At 40.7% G+C, this 16,442-nt stretch overlaps 1 protein-coding gene across 3 annotated transcripts in view; it reads right to left on the bottom strand.

The window, feature by feature from the left end:
• Positions 1–16,442, bottom strand: part of COMMD1 (copper metabolism domain containing 1) — a 67,785-nt gene that overhangs the window by 9,720 nt on the left and 41,623 nt on the right. Inside the window, exon 3 of one of the 3 annotated variants that reach the window (XR_004356219.1) lies at positions 8,940–9,020. The exons of the other annotated variants lie outside the window; for them this stretch is intronic. The gene's annotated coding sequence lies outside the window, so the exon portion shown is untranslated. The remainder of the gene's footprint in view (positions 1–8,939; positions 9,021–16,442) is intronic. 3 annotated transcript variants of the gene reach the window in all.

Here is a 16,442-nt window from a genome sequence, read left to right as displayed (position 1 = left end):
GGAAAACAGTAAAATAATATGTTTTAAATTTGTATGTATCTTTCTCCACGTGGATGTCCCAGTTCATGCCTACGGATATTTGGCAGGACTGAAGAGGTTTCAAAAGCAAAAAAAAAAAAAAAAGACAGTGATACCTGCAAGCTTCACCAAACTGTACAGAGAGCCACATAAAGACATCATAAAAAAATTTAAATTACCTTTGTGTTAGTGTGAGATTTAAATGAACGCATGTATTTAAAAACAAAAGGAAATACACCCTGTTTCTGGCAGGGTGTCAGGTTCTCATCTTCTTGATCGTGTTTTTCGCTGGCTCAGCTCAGCATCCCCAGCACTGGTGTAGTCCTTCCACTGCCGGTGGTCACAAGGATGCCAGCGACCAGAAAGCTCCATCATCATTAATTCAAGCTCTGTCTGCTGTGTCAGCTCTTCAATGACGAACAGTCTCTCAGTGGAACCACTGCAAGGTGATGTGCTCTTCTCTGAAAGTCCTCTGCAGGGGATCTCAAAGGGTAAATGCCCCTCCTCACTTATGATTTGTTGCCTTCCTGTCCTGATCTGCATTTTTCCATCTTGTTCGACAGCTGTACTTGTTTTCTTGTGCCGTATTTTGTTTGGTTGGTGTTTTCAAGACTGACTCAGAGAGCTGAAACATGTACATGTTTCATCTCCAAATACCTGGGCTAGCCTCTGTCTTTTCAATCTTGTAGCACTTAGCTGCAGTATGAAATTAGTCCAAGAAAAAGAGAGTCCTTACTGAAGTATCTTCTGCTTTTATCCTAAGTTCGGCTACTCCAGTAAGAACATTAATCAGACCTGGAATTCATATTCTTTACATTTTAACTTACCTATTATCCAACACAGGAGTCATTCAGCATGGCCAAAAAACTAAAATCAAGCATCACTCAGCATCATAAAACCCCCCACTTTCTCAGAATTAAGTTTCAACTACTTTATGTTATTATACACCATTTTCTTACAGGTTTTGGAAAGTACTATATCACAGCACCAAACCCTCCTTGCCACTGGGGCATGTTTTTGTTACAGGGTGTCATCAAGACCGTGCACTTGGTTAACTCTTAATTACATAAGGAAATTTCTGTGCTTTTAACATAATTTTTTATTTAATCAAAACAATGTCAGCCACGTTCCTCTCTGTTACTGCAATACATACTGGCAGGAAAACAGGAATGAACCGTGGGGTTAAGAATTACTTTTATACCAACTCCATCAACATGGTCTAAGTAATCTGCATTTAAAAATAATCTCACAGTTAAACAATACAGTGAAAACCTGAGCAGACAATTCCTAACCTTTAGGAGGCTGCTAGAACTTGGGATTCTGGCATATTCTGACTGAGTGTACTACCAGCTTGCAGGCTGAATAACGTGGTTAGCATCCCCAAAACAGATCTCTCCTGCTCCCCTGCAGCTCTTTAATGTTTTAGTTTATCTGTTACATAAATGACTCAAGAATCCATTAACGTCCTGCCTGAAAGTATTACACCAAATATAAAAGCTGAGTAGAAATTAATATTCTCTATGAATATCCTCTTCCAACCCAAACCATCCTATGGTTCTGTAATCCTAAAACAATTTATTTTCCATGGGAACAGACAATGCTGGCTCCTGTTCATGGTAATGGCTAGAAGACCTTGGCTTTTCCCCTCCAACCAGTCTTCAGTCAAGACCACACCTGTTTTTCTCAAAGAAGAGGCCAAAGATTAGAATTACTCTGAATCAGCACTTTGGAATAAGATGTGTTTAAAACCTTCTTTTCTGCTCCTTTCTGAACGGTTCATACTTGCCCTGTGGTCTAAAAGGCACCCAGATTGCCTGAAACGAGAGAAGGTGAGGGGTGTATACAGGGCATGCAGCTGAACACACGGAGCCGAACTAAAAGTACAACGGTGTTTATTTTGGTTGCTGCAAGTTTCGCAAGCGGTTGGTAAAGGCCAAGCAAATCCTCTGCTGATCTGTGTCTCGTAACAGCAACTGCTCTCAGAAAGTCCCACGTTAAAAAGGTCCCTATATTCCTGCACCTAAGCTCTTGGATCAGCACAACCCAGCTACAGCAAATACGTTTTGTGCCCACAAAATGGCATTTTTTCAGAAATAATTTTTCAAGGGCAGCTGTTTATGCTCATCTCTCCTGGCTGTGTCCATGGCACCGCAGCTCAGCGATGCCAGGCATCCATTTACTCCAGGGTGTTTCACCATGCAGAGGAGGGAGAGCACAAGCCTGGCACAACAGACCCTCCCCAGGCACACACACCACCAGCAGCATCTCCACCTCCTCCCAGGAACATTAACCCTCTGTCCCTGGCACAATCATGCATCCCACAGATCTGGAATTATACATGAATACACCACTAAATGAAGAGTGAAAAGCTACTAGCATTTGGGCAAAAGGGCTCATCTAAAAATATGTAAACAGTGTACCAAGGGCTTGAAAATATGCCTGCAGTTCAGCATGTGTTCAGCTGGGTTTTCTTTCTTAAAATATTTAACAAGACAAAGCAGTCAAGCTTCTTTTTTTTGCCGCTTTTATGGCATTTATCTACACCCTTTCCGATGATCTGAAAATAGAATTTATCAGGACAAGAGGGTCACTCAGAGTTATGCTGCCATTGCAGACACATCTTCTCAGTGGGACCAAACTAACCATGCTTGCTTCTTTTCTGGAATTCAAACGTGTGAACTTACAAGGGGAAAAAAGCCAAACTGGAAAAAAAAAAAATTGGTCTAAATAATTTTTGGGGTTTTTTTCTCATCTCTTTTAGAATGCAAACTGCTGTCTTGCAATTCACCATGAGAAATCTCCCACGGAAAAGGGGGCAGCCAAATATCTGTAGTCCAGCCTGTTTACAAGCCCCTCCAGCACTGCTGCTATTGCTGTTTCAAAGCCTGGGGAAAGGCATCACACTTGGATTTATCAGCAAAACAGCAGCTCTAGCTCAGTGTGGTGCAAAGTCTGCTAAAGACAGTGTGAATCTCTGCACTAACTTCAGTGACCTTCAGATCAAATGCACAAAAATATCAGCATTACGTGCCAGCAGGGAGACACCAGAGGAACACAGTTCTCCTCTGAAAAGAAAGGAAAAGCTACAGATTTGCATTTTTCTTTGCCTTTTTTTTTTTTTTAAACCACAGAATATGTCCTTGCTCGTATTTGCTGCATAATACACAACTCACTTTTGTTTTTTCCAGCCTCTTTTCTTGTGTAAGAGGAAAAGCAAAGGCTCGCAATGAAAGCTGAAGCTGTAGGTGCAACCCTGAAAAGAGATGAGCGTGGGAGGACATTTATGCCTGTGCAGAATCCCACTGAAGCCAAGGGGCCGTCTGCTCTGCCCACACAGCTCTTCTTGCCTCAGTTAATATTACAACTTTGTTTTATACAATCTGTGATTTCAAAATGAATCCTGGCAATGAATGTAGGCAATAGAATACAAACTCTGCACTACAGTCAATGCACCACACCTGTATTCATCTGTTTAAAAGTCTAATCAGGGCAGATCATGACACCAGTTCTCAGCCTGATCCCAAAACCAGCCTGGCCACAAGAATTGTTTTAAAGCACAGAGCTTCACAGTCCTCTTGACAGGCATCGTGTTGAACCGTACCTCTTTTCAGAAAGAGAAAAGGTTCAAAGAAAAGTTACCTAATTTTGGTTGACCTCCTGTTCTCAATTCAAGGGCAAGTGGTATTGAAGTAGAAATCATTTCCATAACTGAACTGCAGAGCAGTCGTTTAACAATTAATAAGCGATCCACTCAGCATATGGAACTGAATATGAAAATAAACACGCGAGAATTGAGATACCTCTGCACAAAGAAAGGCTGCAGCTCCTCCGTGTCAGATATTTAATTGGTTGGCTTTTTCTTTTTCTCATCATGAACAAGGGGAGAAGAAGGCGATGAAACATAAAAGACCTTAACCACTTCTCCTGAGGAAAATGGAGATGGCTCATTCAGCTTTCTGTGCCTTTGAAGCAGAGGAGAAGTCTCTCTTTTTTTTGTCTCTCCTGTCTTTTTTGGCCTGCATCTACAGTTTGGACGTCAGCCTTTAGCAGAACAGGCACGTTTCTCATCAGTAGTAAATCTGTAATGCCTTCCCCCTGCACCCAGAAAACGTCAGATTTGTGATGGGCTCCCCTTGGCAGATGTAAGGTCATTGCTCTTGCTGCAGGACTGTGAGGAATAGAATGCATTTCACCTCCTCCCTATTCCTGTGATCAGACTAAAGTTGTCCTCCTAGGAGACCAGCCTAAGCACCAAGGACCTTGCCTTGTGGACCTTGTGCTGGCCTGGCACATCGCGGCCATGAGGGTGCAGGGACACCACCCCCTGCCTTCTCACTGCAGCTCTTGAGTGGAAGAAGAAGAAGAAAGAAGAAGAAGAAGAAGAGGAAGAGGAAGTCATAAAAGAAAAATGAATGGAGCTGTGACTTCAGATAGGGAGATGAGATGGAGAACAGCATTATACAACTCAAAGCCACCCCTTCCTTAAGGAAGCAGGGAAGAGGAGGACAATGTGCAATACCGAATGCTGTTGTCTGGTTTTAGACAGCTGTCCTGAAGTGGAATTATGGCAAAATTTGTGAGTGGACCTGTGTCCTTCTCTTTTCAAACATCAAAGCACTACACTTTTTTAATCCTGGCAAGCCTAGGGGTTTGTACTGATGGCTGGTCTTTCTGCTGCCTTCTTGACCAAAAGATACTAACAAAGCCAGGACTGACTGTGCATCATCATAAAATACCTGTTTCTGGTTTAAATACTTTGCTTTTCAATTCCCCTGCTTGCTGACCTGCCAAAGGGCTGGGAGGTAGTGGAGACTGTATGGAAAGATTTGGACTGCTTTGGGGGCTAGCAGGGCAAAAAGAGGCCTGCATACAAAGGTAAAAATGGCAATGAGGACAGGGAATATCTGTCTCCTTCCCTGCCTGCTTGCAGAATTTCATGTCTCTCCTCACCCTGCTAATGCCTATTATATCTTTCCATGTCTGCTATATCTTTCTTCAAGGTTAGGAGACAAAAGCTAGCACAGCCTTTGCAGCAACAGTAAATAATTAAATTTATTTCCTCCCATTCTTTAAGCTTGCTTTTATGTGAACCCCTGCTGAATGCCAAATAGGGATTTTCACTGACCAGCCCACACTTGCACCCGTCCTTCACAAGCCTTTACAACACACATAGAGCTCAGAGAGGTTTACAAAATCCAAGCAACTCTTTCTCTAAAGCATCATTTCGTCTCCCTTCAGGAGATTTTTTTTAAAAAAATAATATATTCATTAGCAAAGCTGGGTTCAAGTCATGGTAGCTGCTGTCTGTATCTACCACAAAACTGTAGGGATCGATTTCTTCGAGCCTGCCAAACCGTCTGCAGGGAGAGTGCGGGACACTGTTCCTTAATTTCCTTGTATAAAAGGATTATCCTGAGATACAGTATGCTGGGAAGAAGCTCTGCATTTGGAATGGCCTTTCACCCCACAAGCCCAATTAAGAGTTTCGGAAACAAGTCGTAGACATGTAAAGATATTTTCTAAAATATCAGCCTGAGTTATAAAAAGGGTATCGGTGCTTTAGAGCTCCCAAAATAACCAGGGAGGGAATACAGCATTTTCGGCCTCCTTCAGTTGATTCCCCAATAAACAAGTTCGTGATGAGAACTCAGCATTACCATTTAAAGGGTTTGTGCTCCTCCTGTACGCACCTGCTTAACGAAGGACTGTAATTCAATGCTGATAAAATACCTTATCTTGACATCACAGACCTCAGCTTCCCATCTCAAACCAAAGCAGTGGCAGTGCTTGGTTGTGGTTTGGTTTGGTTTTTTTGTGGTCATGGGGCAGCAGAACAGGGAAGGACACTGGGCACCATGAGCTGAGCACTCACTGCACCAAAAAAGCAACAAAAAAGAGTAACTTCCAAAAAAGTAACTTCCACTACACCTATTAAGGAAGCCAGGCAGTCACATGAAGAAATCAAATACATCTTTGGTTGGTGTGCTATAAAAAGAGAATAACACACCCTTGCTGAAAAACATCTCAGAAATGCTTTCCAGAAGGAACACTTTGGATGTGCTGTTGAATCCTGAGCTACTGCAAAAGAGTTAATACAGTTTTCAGCCCACTGCTGAATTTTAAACAATAAAACAGGTACAGACAACATTAGACGTGTATTTTTGGTTTTAAACCTCATTGGCAAGACTCAATGGTCAATCCTTAGCAGCAACTTCATAGATGCACTTGAAGTTCAGACAGTGAGAGGCCCTATGTGACTTCTCCTCAAGAGAAAAACCAAGTAGGGATGAGAATGGACCTGCCTGAGCATCATTTGAGAGAAGTCATGAGGGATTTCTCTTGCTGGAAACCTCTCCCACATGCCACCCTGGGTGGACAATGCACCTGCCTCTCTCCACTGCCTTCCAGTGCTGCTCTTGAAGAACGTGTGTGATGAAATTTCTATCGTGAAATCTCCAAGAAAGCCAAAGTCTTACTGAATGGGGGACTAATTTAGTGCTCCTACTGCAGATGAGCCTCAGAAACGTGGAGCAGTACTTGCACTGAATCACTGTAGAGGAGTTAAGGAGGAGGCAAGAGGGCCATTGCCCATGTTCAAAACAAACACCCCAGACAATATATTTTATCTGGACCAGACCTCTAATGCAACCCCCTCTTTATTGCTAGTTTTTGATTGTCTTGGATTCTGTGTCTTAAAATGGTCATAAATAGGAGATGATAAGCAAATACATCTCCACTCACTCCCACTGTACATTATACATCCTTTGTGAGCAAAACAACCAGGACTTTTTAAAACTGTGGCAAAGCATATTTGTAACTGTTACTACAGATACAGTGAGTCACTAATGATCAGGGCGCCAGAAGAGTCTGCTTTCTGAAGTCACCACTGCTCGTTATTTCAAGAAAACAATTAGTCAAAATTAAAAACGAAGCCCTAGAGCTTCCAGGAATTGGTTACTGTGCTTTGGATATTCATGAACAGGATGAAGACAATAAAGGCTGTCTGGACCATCCCCTCACCCCTTCATAATGAGTATAATAACTCGAGACAACCTCATCAGTAAGGGACAATAAAAATATAGATTCCCTTCAGGAGCTATGGATGGGGAGGATGGAGGGACGGAAATGCTGAAAAGTTATTCTTATTTACTGACTTGTCTGCATTAAACTCCAAGATACATAATTTTTATTTTTAAACAAGAGTCTTCTTAAGCATCTAAAAATGAGAGTACTACTCATACTGGAAATAAGTTCAAATCACAAACTCCCACACTGTTTAAAACTGAGATTAGATTTTCAAAAGACAACACATTTAGAAGAGAGTGCATTACCAGAAGCGGAACATCTGAAACTATTTCTCTTCATTAAAAAATGAATCACCATACTTTTCCCCAGCTAGAACCCATTTATCTAACTATAACGAGGAGCTGGCATTTGATGTTATAATCTCCACAGATTCACCCATCAGAATATAACTACTGCTGGACCAAAAAGACCCTGGCACCTGGGTCAGATGCACCAGTAGGACTGTCTAAAGTTCTTTAGTCTCAGAATAGCTGCACCCATATGGACAGATGCACTCGGCTCAATGAGATTTATTGCTATTAGATAAAATGGCCAGAAAAGCAGCTTTCCTAATTTTTTGTCTTAGGTAAAAGCTCTAATCACTGTCCTTTTAGTTTCCATCTACAAAGGGTAAAACCGAGTTGTTGGGTTGTTTTTTTCTCTAAAAAAGCCCTGAACAAACCTAAAACCCCCATATGTTTGGAGTTTCCATGACATCATCCCTCCCTGTGCCCTCGCTGACCCGAGAGCTCACTGCAGGCACAGACATGTGCCATCAGCTGACAGCTCCAAACAGGGCAAGCAACCAGCCCAGCCACTCACCTGGGTCTGGATTTACTCACTGAAAAAAAACCACCCTCAGTTTATTCCTCAAAGAAGGGTTGGGGAATCTGGAAAAATAGAGCAGAACACCACTTGCTGCTTTCCTTGGGGTATATGTTTAAAGCATCTTTACTTTCAGATTGCAATACAATATTTACCTGTCCCAAGGTAACTATGTAATCACAGCAAAGGCAGTGGAAAGAAAAACCAATGGAGAAGAACAACATTTATTATTTATAAAAAAAAAGTAAGTTGTTTCCTCCTCTTAATCCTCTCTTCTTGCTTTCCATCAGCAGTTTGGTAACTAGGGATCATTTCTTACAACACATTTTCAACATGTCTAGTGCAGAGGCGTTCTGTCCTGGAATCCTTAAAGAAAACCAATTTATAGTTTTGCTTTGGAGCCACACGACCAAAGGGTCCAGCACTTCCAGAAAAATATTTTGGGCTTCACAGCTGAAAAAAATATGATCCCATGCTACAGGCACTATCCCAAAAGTGTATTACATGGAAGGGGGCTTACTACCAGCATGTGCTACACTCACTTTGAGGTCATGTCACTCTGTCCCTAATTCTGCTGTTCATTTTTTGGGTCCATTATCCATGGATTGAGCGTCTCGAAGTGTGCAACTAGCACTACTACCTCTCAAATGCAAACCCAGGGCACTTAACGGCAGCAGAATTTAAGAAGTGATGTCCTACAGCTACTGGTGGATCTGCTGCTTCTTATTCACAGTTCAGCTAAAAGCAGCTTTGAAAAGGCCCATTTTCAGACACATATATGAATGTTAATGATTAATGTGCTTTTGCATGAAAGAGGGGAAGAGGAACAGGTGTAGCAAAAAGAAAACAATCGTAGGAAAAAGGTTCTTAGGGAAAAATATGGTGTAAAGGATGAAGAATGGAGAACCAGTCCATCCTTGGAGTTACCAAGTGTAGCAGATCACAGTAAATGAAGGAGGTACCATTTCATTTTGAGGAGAAGACAATTTGCCATCAGTACAAAACTCCACTACAATAGTTTTCCAACTTACCAAGTTGGTCCACAATTTTTTCAGGTGTTTTTTGCTGCCTTTCATTTGATGCTTTCATAGGTCACACAACAGGGCAGCACTCTTTAAAGTAAATACAGAAATGTTTCTTGTTGAGAGCGAAGAAAGCCCCTACAAAGCCTTTACTACAGATGTAATTGCCTAACACACGCCAAAGACTTCTGCCTGAAGAAATCAAAATTAGCATGTATTTCCTTCTTCTTCCTTTTAGCAAACAAGCAGACATGACAGGGCACCAAATGAGCAATCTGATACTTACTTCCAGTGAAGGACAATATAACTTAAGGTGGAAAAGTAAAACCTGAAGCAGCTTTTAAACAAAGTCTCCTATCTCAGAAATACCCTTCAGTACCTTATCATGATTTGGAAGGTTTGTTAATGTGCTGAAGTATTCGTTATTAAATGGCACACATGAGAAAAAGCCTGAAACATGGACATTCCAGGAATCCTTGTGGTAAAAACACTGTGTCTGGGGAGCAGAGGGCTCCTTCTTGATGGCCCTTCCTGAGAGGGGGCAGAAAGCTCCACCTCCAGCTGCATGAGGAGACCCATGACACTGAATTAGTCTAATGGAGACCTTTCTCACCTGCTTCTTAGAAGTTTCCTCTTGCTTTACCCAACAAGTTCTTAAAATTGCCCTGCCACGTGCCTGGAGCCCTCAGGAAAAGCACAGTCAGGAAGGCATGTACCAAGCGACCCCCTCATATGAAAAGGACAATAACGAAATGGTGTATTTTAAATATCTAATCAAGGACTGGGGTTATTACCAGAATTTTATATTCTGCACTATCTGCATGGACTGCACAAGAAAGCAAACAAGGCTAACTCAGTAATGTGAATGTCACTGCAGCAAGGAAGTCCGTGCAAAGCTTTTCCTTTAATGCCTGAGCCAGGCCAGTTATCTGAAACAGAGAAGCCAGTTCACGGGGCAAGCAACTACCTTGAGAGCTTCAAAACCTGAAATGCAGTAATCCATCAGTCTCCCATTCAGTCTCTAATGCCCTTACTGTTTTGTCAATGGATTACCCAGCTCTGCTTTAAAAATTGCAGATGACAAAAGAGTCATGTTATACAAAGCTGTAACACATTGAGCATTAGAAGAGTTTGTATAAAATTGCAAACCTGTTGCATAAGCTTTACAGGAAACCAGATCGTACATGGATTTCGTCTTGATCAATGTGTCTAGTCTACAATCTAGTTTCCAAAAATATCAGTGTAGTTCCTTCTTGAAAAGTCAATGAAAATGTTTGAGGTGAGCTGATGAGATGATGTTTGCCATGAATAAGAATCTTTATATTGGTGATGCTTTAATGTTTGCGTAAATGCTTGTGTGACACTTGTTTTTTACCCTTCAGAGTGAGCTTTACATGAATTCTCAATGTATTTATCTTTCATTAATGACAGTACCCATAAATTCAGATTGTTTTTCATCGAAAAAAAAGAGTTTTAAAGAAGCAAGGAAGAACCTCACAACTCAATTGCCTCTGTCACACAAATCAATTGCCGCTGTCAGATGACAACAACTGGACTTGTTTTTAAGTAAATGGACTTGTTTTTAAGTCATTGGTTAGCAAGAGTTCAATACAAGTGGGCAGCTAACAGCCAAATTCAAACTTTGATGAATTTTCAGAGCTGCAAGGTATGGGAGCATCTATCAAATACTCATGAAGAAAGCATCTCATCTGACAAAGGCATTTCTCCTGTTTTTTTCAGTTTTTTACAGTGTGTGCTTTTGAAATTAGAGCTCTAATCAGAATGATTTCCATGTCCATTAAAGACCAAAATACAATCCAAACCTGAGACTGCAAACTTCGACTATTATATCCATCAGTTTTGATTTATTCAAGGCTTGAATATTCTCAGTAGAGTAAGGGTCAGCATAATGCTCTATGCTGATGTCAAAGTGCCTTGCTCAGCTGTATTTTACCCTCATTTGAAGGTTTCATTAGCAATAATTACTTTTTTAAAGCTACAAATGCTTGTTTTTCTTAAGACTTTACTTACACATCTTGGAAAATCTAATGGGTTGAAGACTGACAGAGCAAAGCACTCAATATCCTAATCAATACAGCACTCTATGTGCTAACTCTCAAGAGACTGGCAGTAAACTTATCCATAAAGTATTATCTGGGAATCTCAGTCCATGTGTTAAGAACTATACAGTGAGAGAGAAGAGAAACTCCTAGTTTTATTTGATGAGAGCACTTGGGCTGCAGCCCACTGGCCTGGGCCCCTCCTGGTCCCAGCCAAGTACTTCATCCCTCTGCACATAGGAAATTAGCTTAGAATCACCAGAAAGCTTCAGCATTTCTTTTTTATAACTCCGTTTATTGATGCCCATTGAGATGTTTGTTCTAAAAAATGTAGGAAATGGAGATCTACAGAATCTGCTAATGAAAGATTTAATTGAGGGTGATGTTGCATCTGGGTTGGGTTTATTCGTTCACGCTGTTGAACAGTGGTGAGTTATTGTAACATCAGCAAATTATGTAAACCAACCAATATTCTCTAACATGAAAAGCAAAGTTATTTTGGGCAATCAATGCGAAAAAAACCAAAATACATCTCCCTTTCAGTTTTGCTCTCTGGGTGCATTTGTTTCAGCAACTTCCCTTGCTATCTATATCCTGAATCTTCTCACAACTGTGACCCACAAAAAACATGGACAGAGTAACTAAACACTTGATTTCAAGTTACAAAACAAAGCTGTTCACATTTGCTGGTAAAACAATCCCTGTTCCTGTTGGAGTGAACTTCAAAACACCTCTGTTAACTCATGCCACAGATAAAGCTCTAAAAATAACTTGCCCTTAAGACAGTCTTGACCAAAACAAATTATTCAGTTTAACAGGCGTCATTCCCTCCTTATCCTCCTAACGTTATGTGTGCCAAAGGAATTACAAATAAAACTAGCAGTTTTATCTTCTATCTTCCTCAGAACTACCAAACCTACAGGCTCCTAACAGAGTTCCAGTGCGAAGGAGTGCAGCAACCCGAGCTTGAGAATGAAAGCCAGAAAATAGTTATTTAGCTCCTCAAGTATCTGAAAGAGCGGGATATACCATAGCCAACAACTCCACAAGTTCAACCTGAACTCCTGGTCCTGGATTATCGGTTGTTGACACTCTCCTTAAAGCACAGGATGACAAATATTCCTCCTGAAGCTTATCATTGAGCATCCCAAGTAAACTCCAGAATAAACTCAAATCTGAAAATAACAGATGACGGTGAAAACCACAAAATGAACACAGCAAAAGACTGTGACTTCCAATGAGGCTTTTCCTTAAACCGTCCTTTCTTGAACAATCTGTTTTTCTCCCAAGTGTTCTTAGAAGTTAAATATAAAAGTTTAAAATGTTAATAAAACCTCATGGTTTATTCATGCAAAACATGTCACAGAAACTAGTTTTTCTATAGGTGGGTTTTTTATGAGAAATTACAGAGGAAGAAAAGATGCCTTTAATTAAAACAATGTAAAATGGAGAATAAGTGGTTATTTACATATGGTTTAAGTACTCGTGGAAGGAGTGGGAAGACAGCTGGATAAATATTGAACGCCATTAGTTTCTTCCTCCTTTAAGACAAAGAGGACCCTCAGCTAATTCTAAGTATTATTTGAAGGTTTATGAATTATTTTTGTAGCAAGGTTTCACAATAAACAAAGCAAAAAATATCAGAATATTTTTCTAAATATGCAGTGAATTCCAAATTTCCCGAAACCCAGTAATAGTTAAATATTTTGGTATTTTATAAGATTTAGCACTAAAGTAACAAACAGAATTCTTAGAAACAGTCACTTTCATTTAAAATGAAACCCAAATGCATTAAAAACCCCTCCTACAAAATGAAGCTTGGCACCTCAGGGATGAGTGATGGACATGTCACGTGTCTTCTCAATGAGAAAGTGAGAAAGCTCACTTCAGCTTTTTTGTTGTTCATAAACAAAATGTTTATGTGTGTTCATAAGCAACAAAACCCCATGACACTGATGGAAAAGGCTTTAAGACATGCAACATCACAGTCTTTGAATGTTGTTAACCAGCAGCACAAGACAATGCACGTGGAAAACTTCAGCCCAGCACAACAAGAGGAAAAAGCACCGCCGAATGGCACAGGTTGCACAATTGTCAAAGATAAGATTTATTTTATCTATTTGTTTTCTAAATAAAGAGGCAAGATCTGCTGCTGAGGTGAGTCTGAGGTAACCTGAGCAGACAGCAACACACGTGTCTCCCCAATAAACTGGTCTCTTAGACCAAAGGACTGTGTTGGTGCACAAATAACTTCACCAGGGAAAAGCAAACACATTACTGCCAATAAAAGCCTCGCCACACAATTAATGTGTATTGTCCAAAAAACAAAGTCCAAACCAATTATGTTTATTTGAACAGCAGGAGATGTAAGACTTCCACCCTCAGAGGTGAAAGCAGGGAACTGTGCCTGGGGCCTTGATGCCAGGTTAAGGGGCTGGGAAGGTTCATACTCTGAGCATGACTTCAGGTCACAAAAAGGCCCTAAAGCTCTTCAGGGGACCTGGATATACTGTGGTTGAGGAACCACGTGGTATTCTGACATAGGGATGTGTCACGAGTGGCTACTGTGACAGCTGCCAAAGCTCTGGTTCAACACTATGGGGGACACCACCTTGGAAAAAACACGCCCTCTCCCTAGCAGAACATATTCTGCCCCCAAACCTTTTTCAACGACCCATTTTAAACCATGACAGGCATCAGCATCTTGATAGTTAATGTCCCCCCATCAGATACCATCACAGTCCAGCAGGCAAAGCCTTGAAAACCCAAGTGCTGCCCAGCTGGCCAGACAGTGCCGCTTGCCAGGACCTGGCCATCGGCACTTCACCAGACAAAAACGCCTTTCTTGGGAGATGTGACTTTATAATCAGGCCCTATAACAAGGACTGCAATTCAGGACCCAGAAAACAACAGAAGACTTGATCCTTCCCATGTGAACAAGCCAAACAGATCTGAATAAATAAAGCCTAAGGCAAGCTAAGTTTTAGCCATTGTGTTTTTCGTGTGGAAAAGTCAAGAGGTACTAAATTTAAACAGTGAAAATAAAGGAGATGCTGTGTTGCTTCCTCTTCGTCTCCCCCACTACTCTTCTTTCACCAGGCACTGTGCAAGGCAACATGAAAGAAGCTGAATTTTGTAGGAAAACATCTCTTTCCCTGCTAGAAAGAGAAGAGACTCCTCTGACCACCAACTGCCACAACACAAGGCAAAAGGGTTTCTCCTCCCTCCCACGCTTTGTGCACACCCCACACCCCCTCCCATTACACACTTCTGGAAAACATCACTTTGTGGAGATGACTTATAAATGGGTTACGCCTGGTGTTAAACTCACCCTATGTAAGCACAAATGCTGTGATAAATTAGTGCACAGGGGACAGAAGGCAGAATATCATGACAGAAATAGCCCTGTCTCTGTCACTGTTTACTGTTTTTCTTTAGTTTTCATTTAAAATACACTTTAGAGATAAGCACAAAAGACTTCTTTTTTTTTTTTTTTTCCCTCAGGTCAGATACAATGGACTTGTCCTGAAAGAATTTAACCTTACTTTTTAGCTGTTCTCCAGAAACACTACAAAAACAAAGTTTTCCGCATGCTGGGAAGAACAGAAACAAAACCGAAACTTTAAAATTCGGGCCCTGTGGGCTGCAGGTCTCCTGTCCCAAAGCCAAACACTTGGCTCATCCCTGCCAGGCTGCACCACACAGCTACAGCCCATCACTTCAACACCTTCTTCTGTTCTTTTTTTTTTGACCACGCCAATACATGCAGAGTATGATAGCACTGCTGAGAACATCAGCATGTGAGAAGTTGAAAAGCCTTTTTTAAGTTGGTATCATCTGCACTATGAGATTTGACCAGACAGCTCCTTCCACTGAAAGCCTGACAACGAAACAGAGGTTTTCCCTTATCCATGAATTAGCTGACTGTGTAATTTCAAAGATAAATATTTACAAATATTTACAAAAATATTTGCAAATCTCCTAAGAAGTAAAGGCACACAACGCTTTTACTGGTTTACAAATACAAAATATATTTCTGTAAAGTGATAACAACAAAAAAATTACCAATAAAACCTTAACTAAAATTTCCCTCTCTTTGACCTACATATTTACTTGTACATTTTTTTCAGGAAGTTTCTGAATTCTGAGTATCAGCAAGGCTGCTCCCTGGCATGAAATTCCCTTACCCAAGGAGTGCACAGGATAAACAGGTAAAGCAGACTAAGTCAAACTAGAAGTTCAAGACACAGGGAGGTCAGCAAAGGTTCCTGTGGATTTATCCCTGATGAAAAAACTCCATAGATAGTGCTAGCTGCTTCCTGCTCAGATGGAAAGGAATTCATGTTGCCATTGTAGATCATGTTTCAACGTTGAATAAATGGTTGTTTTTTAGAATACACTGACATCTTCCAATGAAAAGACAAAACAAATTGGATTTAATTCTGTCTTCATAGCCATGCTGCCAAATCCAGTCCCTCCTGCTCCAGACACAACACACTCAGCAACGTGATACACCACAGTTTCCTACAGTTTTATAATACAGAATGTTTAAGTAATTTTACTAATCCTACAAATCTTTTTTGCTGTAACTGGTATTCACTGTGAAAATACTGATATGATAATATATTTAAATTATTCCATATTTTTAAGATGGAAAGACATACTTGCTAGAGATTAATAGAGGCAAAACAGTCTCAGACGAAAGAGAGAGAAAGGAAAGCAGAATTAAAAAGGTTTAATTGTTTTTGCAGAAGTGTTCACATCTTTCATTGCAAATCTAGAAAATTTCTCAGAGCCACACGGAAACATTTCTGTTGGTAATAGCTGATCAATTGATGGATGAAGATTTTGTTTCATTTAGAGCCTCAGAGGAACAAATTCCCTCTTTTTTAATCAACACAGAAGTATTTTTCCATTATTTGCATTACAACTTCTGTCAATTCTCAACCTTCACCAAAAAACTGCACTCCTCTTGAATTTCCATCTTGTATTAAAAACCAAGAAGTCAGAGTGTAAAATACAAAGTAAGAGGGCTTTGCACAGGAGGAAACAGGACACCCCTCCAGCACTAAAGGGGAACAATCAGCAAACTCTCAGCTTTTATTTAAGGATAATGTTACAGGCACAGCTATTGCAATGTCACTGAGTTAACATGAGACAAATACCGCAGTAAAAATCCCTTTCACAGCACACCCTTTCTTCTCACCCCTCTTCTTACCCTTGGCAACAAAAAGACTAAATAGTGTGACCTACCAAAAGAGGCAGGGAAATGCTGCCACTCAAAGAATCTGTGTGTGATTTCGGAGGGAGACAAGATCAAGAAGAGGCAGGACAGGAAAAGATGAACAGTCATCTTCTCTGAGGATGGACAGTAAACATATTAGTTTTACAAACAAACTTCTTTTTACCGCATCAGTTGAACTTGGAAGGTGGCTTTTTGAGGTGAGAGCTG

Source organism: Chiroxiphia lanceolata, chromosome 3, assembly GCF_009829145.1.
Source record: "Chiroxiphia lanceolata isolate bChiLan1 chromosome 3, bChiLan1.pri, whole genome shotgun sequence".
Taxonomy (NCBI): Eukaryota; Metazoa; Chordata; class Aves; order Passeriformes; family Pipridae; genus Chiroxiphia; species Chiroxiphia lanceolata.
The sequence above is the reverse complement of the archived record's forward strand: the minus strand, read 5'-3'. Positions and strand labels throughout refer to the sequence as shown.